We start from the raw sequence: 14,146 nt of genomic DNA, 5'->3' as shown, positions 1-14,146 counted from the left end.
TTTACTGACGCCACGCTCCACCCATATCAGAGTGACTTTTCGAATGCTATAATCTTCTATGGAAGCACAACGTATTTAATTAAATAATTTCTCGATAGTTTTCGTTTGTATTATTTACACCCCTTATTAATTAAATGAACGTATAAAGCACCGTCATAATGCAGATATTTTTAGATTAAAAACACTTTGTTCAAACTCAATCGCTATTAGTAATTAGTTGCCTTCCTACCTGACTCGTAAATCAGGGATCTTTTTTGGTCAACTTTTCTTATTTTTAAAAAACATAATACGAAAAGTATTATATTCTTTCCACATAGTACAAGTTGGTGCACTACACGAATTTACTCATTTCATCAAATGGAATATATCTCATAATTTATTAAACATTAGATCACTCAGCATATCATAGGTAACAAATGCTTTCTAAAGCATTGATTATTTTCAGATTTCGTACGTAATAATTTATACAATATTTCTATGTTGAGTAGCACATTAGCATGCTCTTTAGATTTTATTACTGCCTAGACGCTTGAGGTTTTTACTAACTTTTTAATAAAATAGGTAGACATTATATAGATATATTAAGTAGTCACAGACACAACTAATTAAGGTAAATAGCAATGATTATATTCCTTTCTAAAATATTACTTGTTCAACTTCCACGGTTCTGAATCAAAACAACAAAATCTTTTTCATTCAAGAAAATATAGAGGTTCTGTCTTGGAACCTGGATAGAAAATATATTTTTTCATTCCTCAAAAATTAAAAATATTATTCAAGACAATAACTAGAATGTAAAATTGTATTTGTATTTTTTAAAACCATTACAAATTAAAATATGTATTTAATTCAAAACTATTTTACAATAAAATGTACTATAAAATTTAGAAAACTTAGAAATCGTTTTTTTTATCAATTGAGTGGCGAATACTCCTCTTCTTCTGACAGGTAACCAATGTCTTTATTGTAGAAAAAGTCAGACAGGTTTTCTCGAAACTCATTTCAGTATTCAAGCTGTTACATCCTACACCGGACCGACTGGTCATAAGTTTAGGACTTTGTTTATGGTTCCTTTGTAGCGAAGCGAGATAGCGTGAAAAGGGATTTTTATAATCATTGTTCTTTTTTAGATTCGATAGAGCAACTGTCAGGTTTCTATTTTGTATATCAACGGCTGGCTTTTACGTTTCTATGTCTATACGTGGCTAAATTGAAAGTTGACTTACTAGTTAACAAAGAGTCTAATTAAGTTAATGCTTTTCTAATATGAGCTAATATTTTGACAACATTTTGTTACAAGCATTGAAGTACTCCAATTAAATATAGTAAACAACATATTAAACTCAAAATATTATCACGGAATTTACGCCCATAGGGTTTTTCTGGGATGAGTCCAAGATGTAACCGCTCATCTATTCTTCAGATGCTTCTATGATTTGTACTATTATATTAATCTCATTATGTTGCTTAGGTTTTTGAAATTTAAATATTATGAGTTTACATAATTATTATGAAAGCAACTAAATTATTTCGTGAAAACAAAGCAGACAAAACAGAGGAAGCATATGTATCAAATTGCACTTTTGATTTTAGCTTTAAAGAATATATTTTGTTTTGATTTGATTGGAAAGTAAGAGATGTAAAGAAATGAAATAATTGTTTGACGGTTGAAATATTGAAGTGTTATTAAGTATCCTACTGATACTTATTTATCCAGTCAGTTATTTTCGTGATATTCTTTACCAGCAATACACGTGCTGGTTGATGTTAATTAGGTTACATAGAGGTTTATAGCTACAAAAACTCACAATTTAATGAACATTAAAAAGATATTGAAAAAAATTGTAACCGGTATATAAGTGGATACTGGTTCAGAATTATTTATTGCCAAATAACTCATTTGATTGAAGTTTTTAGAAGTAAGACACCAACTACTTAATTCTGTTAAGACAAACTCACATCGAAACAATTTCAAAACCCTTCCATTTTTTAAGAACAAAGGTGAGATCTTTAGAACATTTCATATTTTTATAGCTTCTGCAATATCTTAAACCATTTTTATTGAATCACTTCAATAAAAGGAACTAACTATTTAAATCAGAGGGGTATTGTTGTCTTTAAATTTATGGATATGAGACAGTGGGATTTTGATTTTATTACTTTTGGTCTCAGTATTTTTCGGCTTTAACATTTACGACCGAGAAACTGCCTATCAAAGGGACAATAAAATTTAATTACCACATAAATTTGTTTTGATTTTCGGGTAGATTAATTCATTCGTCTATGATTATTACCTACATTTGATATTTAAGTCCCTAATTTCATTGTCGGTTGCAAGTTTAATTAGCAAATCGTATACAATTGAACATTGCAAAGACTGTACACATATTTAGAATTCACATCTTTTTATTGTCGACTTGCGCAAACGATGAAGTTAATAAGTTCAATAACTAGAAATGATTTCTTCCGTTTCAACGTCAGCGACTTCAGTTGTTCCAACGGTTTTTTCGAGATATTTTTAGTATTTTTACATCCATAATCATTTTGATAGTAAAGCATGAAATTCTTGTTTTTAAATTCGTATGATTCCATTTAAGCTCTGCTAATAAGTTGATACTAATTAATCACATGGCTCCTGTACAAAGGATTTAAGCATTTTCCAAGTTCATTGTTTTTTTACCTGATAAAACTAAAACGTTTTGATCAAATGGTAAATAATTCACGTGAACATTGTTTTCAAGATTTACATTTTAAATTTGCAGACAGAGGAAAAGACAGTGTTTTAAAGCATTCTTCCGATTCAAGATGTCAAGTTAGTTGCTTAAAAACGTTATCATATTATACTCAAGTATATCTGTTGATCTCTTAGGCATTCTTCGATAAGGACTATAAATTATTAAGATTTATGTATTATTAAGCTGTTCATTTTACTTCTATCTTGAAAACATTTCAGAAAGTCTTTTCTCGATTTGCATCTAAGATATTTTCATATGGCTTCTCTAATTTATTGCAGTCCAAATGACTATCACTACAGGAGCTAAACCATCAGAGATTGATAAAACGAGTTGATTAAGAATTCAAAGCCGTCTATAAATAGGAGCTATTTCTCTTTAAGCAGTCATGAAGCAAGAATCTCTCTTATTAAAAGCTTCCTGATAAATTATGACGTAAAATCTCAATAAAAGCACGGAGAGCCCGAATCTAACAATCTATAAATAATCCTTAGTCGAAAAAGTTTTGGCAGGTGCACCTGGAGGAGATATTAATGTTTTCCTGTAGTACTTTAAACTGCTACATGTAACATATTTACTGTTAGGCCATGCATCATATTTAAATCTACCTTTTAGGTTTTGTCCGTGACAACGGTTAAACGATCTTTGAACCACTAAAAATAAATTTCAACTGTTTTTCGTAATCCTACAGAACTAATGTGATATTTATTTTTGTTTGTATGACATATACAATGTGTTTCAATTTCAAGTGTTGATTGTTTTAATTTAAGTATTAAATTTGGTATAAAATTAATAAAGAACCATCACCTGCTACTTAGTTCTTAAATTTGGTCTTTGTATTGGCGTAATTAATAATCTGCAATGATATTTTTCACTCGACTAACTTTCAATTTATAGATCTTTTTCATTTTAATTGAGCGGAAACCCCGCATTGTTACCTCGTCCGTTATGAAGATATAACTGACTTTTAGATTGAAGAATAAAACGGTTTTTTTTTGTAAAAAGTGTGGTAATTTAAAACGACTAATTGAATTTTGCGGTTTGTTAGGATTACTTGCGTATTCTTTCCGCCCGTTGTTCGATTTATTTGCTGGTTTTGTGACAAAAGAATCTATTCAGAAAGGAAGTGACCGAATTTACCTAAAAATAAATTGGAATCTAAAAGTCTATTTGTTAGTGTGCCATTTGCATTGGCTTTGGGACATTTTGATAAATGAGCGGTCATCAAATTCCCATTTGGTGCAACATGTTTTCTGAGAACGGTTGACCCAGGCAGATTTCTATTCTGGTGGCTATTGTTCCTCTGAAGACTATGCCAACCTCATTTGTGCAGTTTCAAAGATCGTTAGAAGATGAAAATGAGGTGCACACTTATAAACTCATTCGATTTTTAGCACTTCGTAAACACACAGATGTGAGATGTTGTGAATCGAATTAAGATGTCGGATTTTCGTTGACAAAGCTTCTTAAAGTTATTTGCTTAAAAATGGGCTTAAAATTTAATTACACATATCAATTTAATATTATTAATGAGTTTTTTTTGAGCTATTTGAAACAGAGTTTTTTACTTTTCCAATGGTTTCAATAAAAATTCGAGGCTTATTATATTATCCTATTATATACGCTACATTTTCTTTGAAATAAAGCACTTCCCAGATTAGCAAAATTTTATATTCTCATTTCAATTCTCAGAAGTGGTTTTTGCTTCTATTAAAACCAGTAACAAAAAAAAATTGATAAAACTATAATTGCACATGTACAGCTTATCACCCACATCAAATCATTTGGGGGATGTTATGAGATTAAATGGTTATTAGGAGTTTTGAAGACGCAAGGAAGAAGGTCTAAGTAATGAGCAAAACAATTTTTTTTCTTTCTCTTCAATTAAACTCCAAAACGCTTCATTTGTTAAAAGTTTATTAGACGTATTAATTCATTCAAGTTAAGTTTAATTTCTAAACATATATTTTAAGCGCATATAAGTAAAATTAACTATATTGACGTAATAATTTTTTTTTTCGGAGATCAGTTCTGCATGTGCTAGATCCAGACAAAAACAGATAATATGTTTCAGGTGCGAATAACTTGATATATAAATCTTATAAGAAATGCTTATAGGAAAGTGGCAGCTTTTAAATGGTCTTTGATTCCAGACTTATATCCGAAAAATTAATTTGCTTGGATTCTGCTGGAATAGCTTTCCGTCGAGTACGAATTTCTGATATTAATAATCCCAATCCCGAAGTTCTTATTTTGGAACGCTGGATTTGTCTGGAGTCAGGATTAAATGCAAATACGGTTGTTGTTAGTTGCAGTTTAGCCAATGTTCAAATATGTTCTGTAAATTATTTTTTTAATTTTTTTTTGTAAGAAATAGACGTATTACTTTATCTGTAAACAGAAAGCCTGTAAAATGCTGCATACTATTAATAATACGATTTAATGGTTTTACACTTAAAAGGATCGGAACACATACTTTTTTTAAAAGAAGTGCTACATTTTCAATAGCAATTTTTCCAAAACGGGATCCATTGCCGTCTAGTATACACAATTGACAATCCACGCCACTGGCACGAAACGGCATATTCCATTTCGCCCCAAGGCAGACTTAACAACTTAATTTCAACACTGGTTCTGGGAACAAAAGCAGCAAGACAAACTTACGTAATTTTTCTGATTTTGATTTATTGTACGGCAAAGATGGAAGATTAGTTCCATGCYTTACCGRYAGATTCTCGCCTTACCATTGGCTGCCACACGAATTTTTGATGAGGAGATAACGAGGTTCAGACTCTTTTACGAAAAAGTTAATTAAGAATCTGATTATGTTGCATGTTGCATTGAGAATGCTCTTTGTCTGAAAGATGGACAGTTTGTCTTTGTGATGTTGCGAATATCGAATCACTGTTCTGAATTTAATTATCCTAGATAAATAAAATGTGGAATTTTTATTTTGGCCCATGCATTAGGGATTTTCGATTAAACATGAGTCTTSTGTCTATGAGTCTAGCAATATTTAGTATGAACGTCAATATTCCTGTWTATATATGTATGCAGGGTGATTCAAAATTGGCGTCATTCCTCTGGGGGTGTTGCTGTCGGGAGTCTTTTAGGAATACAGAAGAAATATATAAAAAAATTGTTATTAAAAACTGCGACGTATAAATTGTTTACTTTTTGCTCCAAACTACTTATGTATTCAGCTACTGCTGATCCTTTTCCAGGATCTGTTCTGTTTCTGTTTATACGCATCCAGTTTTTCCATCCGTTGGAAAAGATCAAATAATTTTATCTCAACTTTTCGTTTTAGATGTTGCTATAAAATTTTTGACTACTATGTTGCTTGGAATGTCTTTGCTTCTGTGAATTATTTCTATTCCAACTAGATTTTCCATGTTAAAAGTATGGCAGTTCGAGAGATTATTGACTGTTCTCCTGTAAGCTGAATTAAAACTTCTGCAATGTAAGAAAACCTTTATGTTTTTCTCACTTGCTGAAGCCAAGGGCGGATCCAGGGGGGGGGTCATGGGGGTCATGACCCCACCCTTGTGCTGGGTTTTTAACAACTAGCGAGAATTTTTCTAATTTAATGGACAATAGAAGACTGAGTTTCTACTACTTGACCCCCATCTGACTCGAAACCTGGATCCGCCCCTGGCTGAAGCATGTTGAATTTACCATTAATTTAGAATGGATTACTTGATATTATAGCCCACAAATCTCCTGTTCACATAAAAATCCAATTTCCAATATGACACGTTTAGAAAACATTATCTGGCAAAACAGTCTCCTCAAAGCAATATGTATATCAATACTATCTTCACTCCACTGATTTCTTTTATGTCATCTCCATGCGTGATAATAATGAAGTAATATAATTAGATTCATCTCAGAGCATTTATAATATAGGGGCCAATTAAGATGCAAGTGGGCGCAACTGATAAATATATGTTTCGGTCACATACTACTTATTACAAACGGATGTTGATGGCACGTGCAAACCATGTGTCACAGATAAGGTCTCTTAACATAACTGGTTCTATCAATTTTACGAAATACCATCATTTATTAGAATTTTCCATTATTACTAGTAATCTGGCGTCATTCAGATATGTTCTAAACGATCTGAACATGGATAAATTGGCTCTTAATAGATTTAATTCATATCTTACTTTTATGATGAATCACAAGAATGTGTTTAAAGTACTTTGCTCATAGCATATCTAAACAGTATTATTTATCAATGTAGCTTCAAGTGTTAATTGATGCATGGAATAATTTTGATCCGATTCTTAACTTCAAAATAACCTGAATTTCAAAACTTTTTTTAATGTTGTCCAGTATATATATTTGAATATTAGGTATCTTCGAGTTGTAGTCGCATTAATAATAAAGACGAATAAAGTATTGCTTAACATTCATTCACTGGGAATAAATTAACACAATATAGTTTTACAAAGACTCTGGTGATTCTTACTAGTAGAAATTTAAACAAAAACTAAAATAAAATTTTCAGCGTCCCAAAGTCATTTAACGAACCACAAGTGTTCAAACTCTCTCGGTTCAACCTACGTCACTGGATATGTCTGGTAATTGGGCTTACAACATTCCTCGGAAATCATGAATGCCATGAAAAAAGCTATGAAGAAGGGCTTGTTTTGCTTGGTTTATTATCCGCTTATATGTATAATAATTTTATATGCCCACTCTTGATAGCGACAAAATTATATGCTTCTCGGATAAGACGCCTAACGAACTAATAAAAACGCCTTTTCAGTTGTGATGTAGCACCAAGAATTTTTATGTATGTTGCAGGTCACTGGTTTCAGCTTTCACGCATTTAAAGCACTGCAAATGAAGAAAGAAAACTTTACTTTCTAGCTACCGTATTAGATGGATTTACGTAAATTTTAGCTGATATTTTCAAAGACCTATTTGCTTAAATTTAGCCAAGGAAATATCTATTGGACTAACCGTTGGTTAGAGACTAGATTTATTTAGTTAACGATAATAATTCTACAGAAACTCATTAAAATCAAATAAAAAGTATCAGGTTTTGGTGCAACTATTGAAAAATGTCAAGACACTTTTGGACCTATTGTTTCTTTAATAAAACACAAAATTATACCAATCATAAATTATTGGCTTGAAGTTCATCGTTTTACAAGTTGATGACAATTTCAATCTCGTTTCGTTCAATTTACCAATAATAGGGTGACGTCTTTGCGTTGTGTGTGTGAAACAACCATAATTTACACTTTATTGAATTGTATTCCCAAAAGTGTGGTTTTTTAATTTACCATACGCCACTGCTTAAATAAAATCCGTCACGTCCTAATTATGTTGCCAGAGTAATAACAGGGCAAGCTAAGCATTACCTCAAGAACCCAATGGCCAGTACCGGAGTAATTATCGGGTTAGGAACCACTTTTGATGGAGCGGTGAAAGCATCTTACGTTCTGATTCTTTTATTGCTTTGTGCACAGTCATCAACCCAAATTGAGTTTCTTTTACTGCCAGAGTCTACAACGCCTTATTTTTCTTTTCATTCTCTAGTTGCATTATTAAATTATTATTATATTAAAACTTCTTTCTTTACAGATCATCTCAATTTTATACATTTTGACATTAACATAATCAGAAACGAATTGGAATTTAAAGTAGCAGGTCATGAGGATTTAATAAAAAGCCATAAACATTTCCCATACGTGGGTAGGGCGAATGAAGTCTAATTATGAACGTTCATTGACAAAATATTTCAAAACCTAATGATAGTGATAATAATAATAATAGCATAATATGCACTAATAGCATAATATGTACGATTATAAACCGAAAATGTCAATAGACTATAATATAAACCCAATAAAACCTCATTTTGAAAACTTTATTTCATAATTACTGCCCTGCTTACGGCTAAAGGACATTCATATTAATAAAAATCGTCACGATAGCAGCGCAATTCCTTTAAAGAGAATTTGTATGGATTATCAAATATCTATCATACATGCATGCAAAATTATATCGTCATTTTATTAGTAATATTATTTCTGTATTCCACTCGTTTTTGCTTCCATGACTTCAATTATATATAGTATCTACCTACAGGTTCATTAGATCTTGTCGCTTGTTTAAATTCTAGGCAAGTTTACTGCACTCTAAATCATGAATTTTACAAGCGAATGTAGTATGCAAATTATACTTAATTAAAACCAGCCTCGCGGAATAATATTTTAAGTATCTATCTCAGACTGGGAATGGCAACAGCAATTTAGTCGGTCCAGATTCTCAATTACCCGAGCAATAAACTTATGCATTGCTTGAATTGTTTATTAGTTCATTGACTTGAATGAATTCTTGGAATATACATTTCGAATTTATATTTTAAGGAGTACAGTTAATTTCAAAATGATCCACAAATCATTGTAAGAAACAAGGAATGCAAAATTTTTCTATGATTTTTGACCTTTCACGTTTTTCACGTCGAAATACCTCTATAGGTAATCTTACAGGGTGTTTTGCAATTAACTGTTAATTTTGATTTTCATACATTTCGATTAATAATATTTTTTCTTATTCTCAATAAATTTCGCATTATTTTTTTATTTCAAACTTAGATGTTAAAATGTAATTATTCTTTGTACGATGTCAAATATCGCAGAAATATTGTGAAATAGCATGTAACACAGAGTATTTAAGATGCAGCTTTACAAAAATGAAAAAAAAGTACATTATTTACTCTAACAGTGCAACTTTTAATGTCATTACAAATAAAACAGAACAAATTGGAAAATAAAACTTAATTTAAGTGATGTTAACAGAAAAGTGTTAACTACTAAGTAAGTTCGAGTCCATCCCCATAAACATAGCGAAGACTTGCTACATGGACGAAATTATAATTTTCTATTCGTACCCAATTCAATAAAGTATTCTTTTATATTGTTCGATTTTTTATGGCAAATTGCAAATTCATAAATCAACGTCTGTAGACTGCTATGTATTAATACAATATTCATGTCGTTAGCTACATTCAGCACTTCGATTGGAATAACTAAGTATTAAAATTATGGCTCTCCAACGGCTGGAAACACAATGCATTGGAAATAAGCCATAAATAAAGGTGTTAGGTATACGTACATACGTGATATGCTTGATGCTAAATCCCATATATTTCTTCGACTGCTTATCGATGAAAATGGTCACGATGGAATATCTTAGCGCCCGGATCATGCGGTGCATGAATGTGTTAATAAATCGTCTTACATCAAGAGATTTAATCAAATGGTGAGAAAAGTATCAGTCGTCTTGTCAGCTCGGCTTTCCATTCTTATTCTGTTTTATATATACCTATATTTAGAATTTTAAAGTAATTTTTAACTAAGTAAAAATGTTATTAACAAGCTTAAAAAAACTGGAAAAATAAACATTAAAGTAGATTAACTGCTCAACCAAACGACAAATAACTTAAAGCTAGCGTATCCAAACAGCTGCACTTAAGTATAATTACTCATTCTTCGGCCAATTGCTGCGAGTTCGTTTGGGTTTGCGATTGCGTCGCCCAGGTAAGTAACATCAAAGACACCGCCAGATTATATTGAGACATTTAACTTCTGTTGAAAAACCGAATTATTACGCTAGAGACCGGTTTCGGTTGCTCTTACACTAATTATACATCATTATTGCGAACTTACATTCAGTAGCGTGTCTTTTAGGGGTAATGACATATGTGAAACAAAAAAATATTTCGGATTATAAAGCAACAACGTGCAAAGGAAGTAATCAATTTTCCCCTTTGGAAAATTTTAAAATCTAGTCCAAAAGCACAGAGAAGTATTGGTTTGTATTATATTGTGTGAGTTTGATGATGATTAAGTCTTAACATTCTTAAGTAAAATATTTGGATTCAAAATACAATACCTAGTTGTTAGTTGAAAGTGTAATGCTTTTCAATTCTTAAATACACTTTGGCAATAGTTCAACATAGTTACAAATTCATCTAAAGAAGAGCACAATTTCCAAAAATCAGACACACTTAACAACACAACACAGCAGCAACGTAAGAACATGTTTTCCGAAAACATTTTTATATATATAATATACATATAAATAATCTTTATTTCCTACAGAAAAAGGCTATCGACCCAATCGCTCTTTCTGCCCGAAAATATTTTTTTTCTTCTGTTAAACAGTTTTATCATCTCACATTCTATACAGGAATTATACAACAGCTGCTAATGTAGCGCCTTCACAAAAATATTTATTGTCTAAATTAAAATATTTCAAAATCTGTAAATGCATTTCAAACTTTGTGCAAATTTACAGCTTTAGTTGAATGGCGTTTTAAGATTAAAATCTTTATAATCTTCATTCTCTATTTTACAGGTAAGAACTCTAAGGCTTTCTGCTGAAAGTTGGCGACTTTACATTTCGGCGATATTTGCGACAATTTACGTAAGTTTTTGATACAGAATAGTTTTTTCCTACCGTCGCTATCCCAATTCTCTTCAACTTTTATATATTTTTATTTTTTAAGTGTTTTCTTCCTTCGAAGACTTCATGACTTTATTCTTCTTCCGAAGATTATAGCACAGCTGCCGAAAGACGCGTCAAGTAAAAAATCAGGTTTCGACGTGGTTTTAAACTTTAAAGGTTATTTTATTGTAAAGTTTAATTAACGTTTATTTGCTCTCCAATAAAATGTAAATTTCTGTTTCACGATCGTTACAGAGAAAATACATATTGCGTTGAATACTGTAAAGATTACTGAATCACAATTCGAAAAAATTTTTACCCAATACTATTTATGATGTCTGTAATGTAAAGAACAATTATCAGGATTTTTTTATTTAACTAAATAATACCAATTTAAAAAAAGAGAAAGTATTAATTGTTGTATCTATTTTCCTTGTGTCTGATTTGTGGCCTGTAATGGTTTTGAAATGCGATCAAATAAATTTGTAATTTGTATAACAGCTTTTCTGCTTTGAAAATTGCTACTGCATCTGATCTGTTTATTTCTTGCTTTGGCCTCAGAATTATTAGTCGTATGTTTTTCAATTCTGGCGTAATCTGGTCGGACCGCCACTGCTCCAATGAAAACAACCTGAATATTTAGTTGAATTGCGGATCAAAATCTTCTTTTCAAAGTGGCTGTCTTCATTTCCGTAAAATATGTTTCAATTTTTGTTACGTAATAGATCATTCTCCTTTAGCGGAGGCCTCGGAGAGCGTTTCCACAAATTGTGTCGGTATTTTTCAAATAAAGTCGGCTTTTCGACACCTTCCCTGTGAGAGCTTTGGCTATGCATTGTAAATTTGGTAATTTATATTTTGAATCTGTGCAGGTTGGGTCTCGCCGCTCGCCCAAAAGTTGGTTTATCTATGGCGTGGCGGCTTTTCTTAAAGCCATTGTGTTTCAAAAAGAACTCAAACGGATTCCGCCTGTAAATTGTTCGAAATAAGAGACATCCTTAAAATTGCCACCACCTTGTCAGTTCAGTTTTGAACTGAACATATTCAGAATGTAAAACGGCAGAAAGCTGACCTGATTAGTCTTCTGTTTTTGATTCATTTCAAGACTTTCATTGAGTCAATTTCTGTTCAGACATATAAGAAAAGGAGGTGGTAAAGCATAGGATCAGGTATCGTAAAACTGAAAAATCGTAGTCGTGGGTGGATTGAGCAGGTAGAAGTTTCTACAACTGCAACTTTTTTCCTCTTGTCAAGTAAATTACATTTCAATTTCATAGGTGCTTCAATTTTACTTAATCAGGTGGATAGATGGTTGTATCTGTAAAAATCGTCAAAGTGTAGTAGCAAAAAAAATAACCAAATCCGACACTATAACTATTGACTATTCACTTATCTGTATATTTCAAATAACTGTGAATGTGAACAAGTTTGTAATTGAATTTTACTTTGCAATTGCATCGCTAATTGATCATTGAACGACTTATCATAGATTGATACAGTTATATCGAAACAACCTGTGAAAAGTTGACACCACTTATTCTGTAAATCCCCCTAATGATTCTGGCATATCCTAAATCCTGATATTCCCTTGAGCACAATAGGGTATAATCTCCGTAAAATTTTCACCATTGAGGTGTCTTTTTTGATGGGGATATCGGTTGTTAAGTTGAATGGCAGGTTCAGGTAAATTCGTTCTATTTCTATTGGAAATTGAACAGTTTCACATAAAGAACATTGTATAATTTCACGATTTTGGGCCTTTTGTGTTGTATTGTATCATAATAATTTATACAAATCGTGAGTTAATAGGAAATTGGAATAAACAATTTATAAAACATTAAAAGACTTAATTAAAGGACATTAATCACATACTTTACTATGAGTTTTGAAAGTTGATCTTTTGTAGTACATACCCTAAATTTGTGACGAAATATCCAAATAAATATTATATATGTACATTTTTTATTTATACATAAATATCATTCGCAGGAGTTTGGAAAACACGTCTTCAATATTTCTCAATTTGCGTCACATATGGGAAGTGATTTGGTTTACCGTTTCATGTAAATTTGTAGCAATTTATGAAAAAACAGATATACCTATGTATATAAAATATACGAATTACAAGTTCAAAATCTTAAGCATCTAATAATGTTTTTTATTAGAAGGGGGATTTTTTATTAGAGGAGTGAAACTCCTGATGATAGGTTTATCATAAATCATGATCTTGTAATTTTTTTTGAAAATGAAATACTGTTGATCGGACGGACGCCTTCAATTAACAGCAAATCTGCTGATTTTTAAGCGTTTATTTAGTATATTCCCACATCATTGATCTTTAACGACGTTTATATAACGATAAAAAAAGTGTTTACGTTTCTTGTACTTAAACTACAGGGATTTTTTTTTAATATCCAGTACTTATCCAGTTGTTATCTTGTATGCTGTAATGTTTTCAAAGCAAGTATAAGCTTTATGAGAACCAAATATCATCAATTCCCAGCCGTTGACATGGTATATCTTTTGTGGGCCGCATAACGCCAATGGTCTGGTTGCTTGCATTCTTCTTGTACTTTATTTCCTCTCACGACTTGGGAATAAATAAGACATTATCTTGGTTCGCGAGTGGTGTGCACGTAAGGTGTTTGCCCATTTTTATCCCGCTCATTTAAATACTGCGAAGTAAAGCTTTACATACGTTTTCTCGCTAAGAAGAATGGCATAGCCTGCTTTGGTCGTGACCAAACAGGCAGAACTTGCAGTCAAAGGTAAAGCACTATGTGGGTCGTTATAATTTTCCACTGAATAGGAGATAAAATTCAATGTGCTGCTTTGCCTGGATTTTTTTGGAACAAGTGAATACATTTAATTTAATTAGTTCCAACCCGTGCTTATGAAATTAGAAAAAATCGCTTGGCAAAATTGGTTTCAAATCTTAAACA

Source organism: Dendroctonus ponderosae, unplaced genomic scaffold (genome assembly GCF_020466585.1).
Source record: "Dendroctonus ponderosae isolate FM_Combo_2020 unplaced genomic scaffold, Dpon_F_20191213v2 Dpon_F_20191213_6, whole genome shotgun sequence".
Classification (NCBI taxonomy): Eukaryota; Metazoa; Arthropoda; class Insecta; order Coleoptera; family Curculionidae; genus Dendroctonus; species Dendroctonus ponderosae.
Note: the sequence above shows the minus strand (reverse complement) of the source record.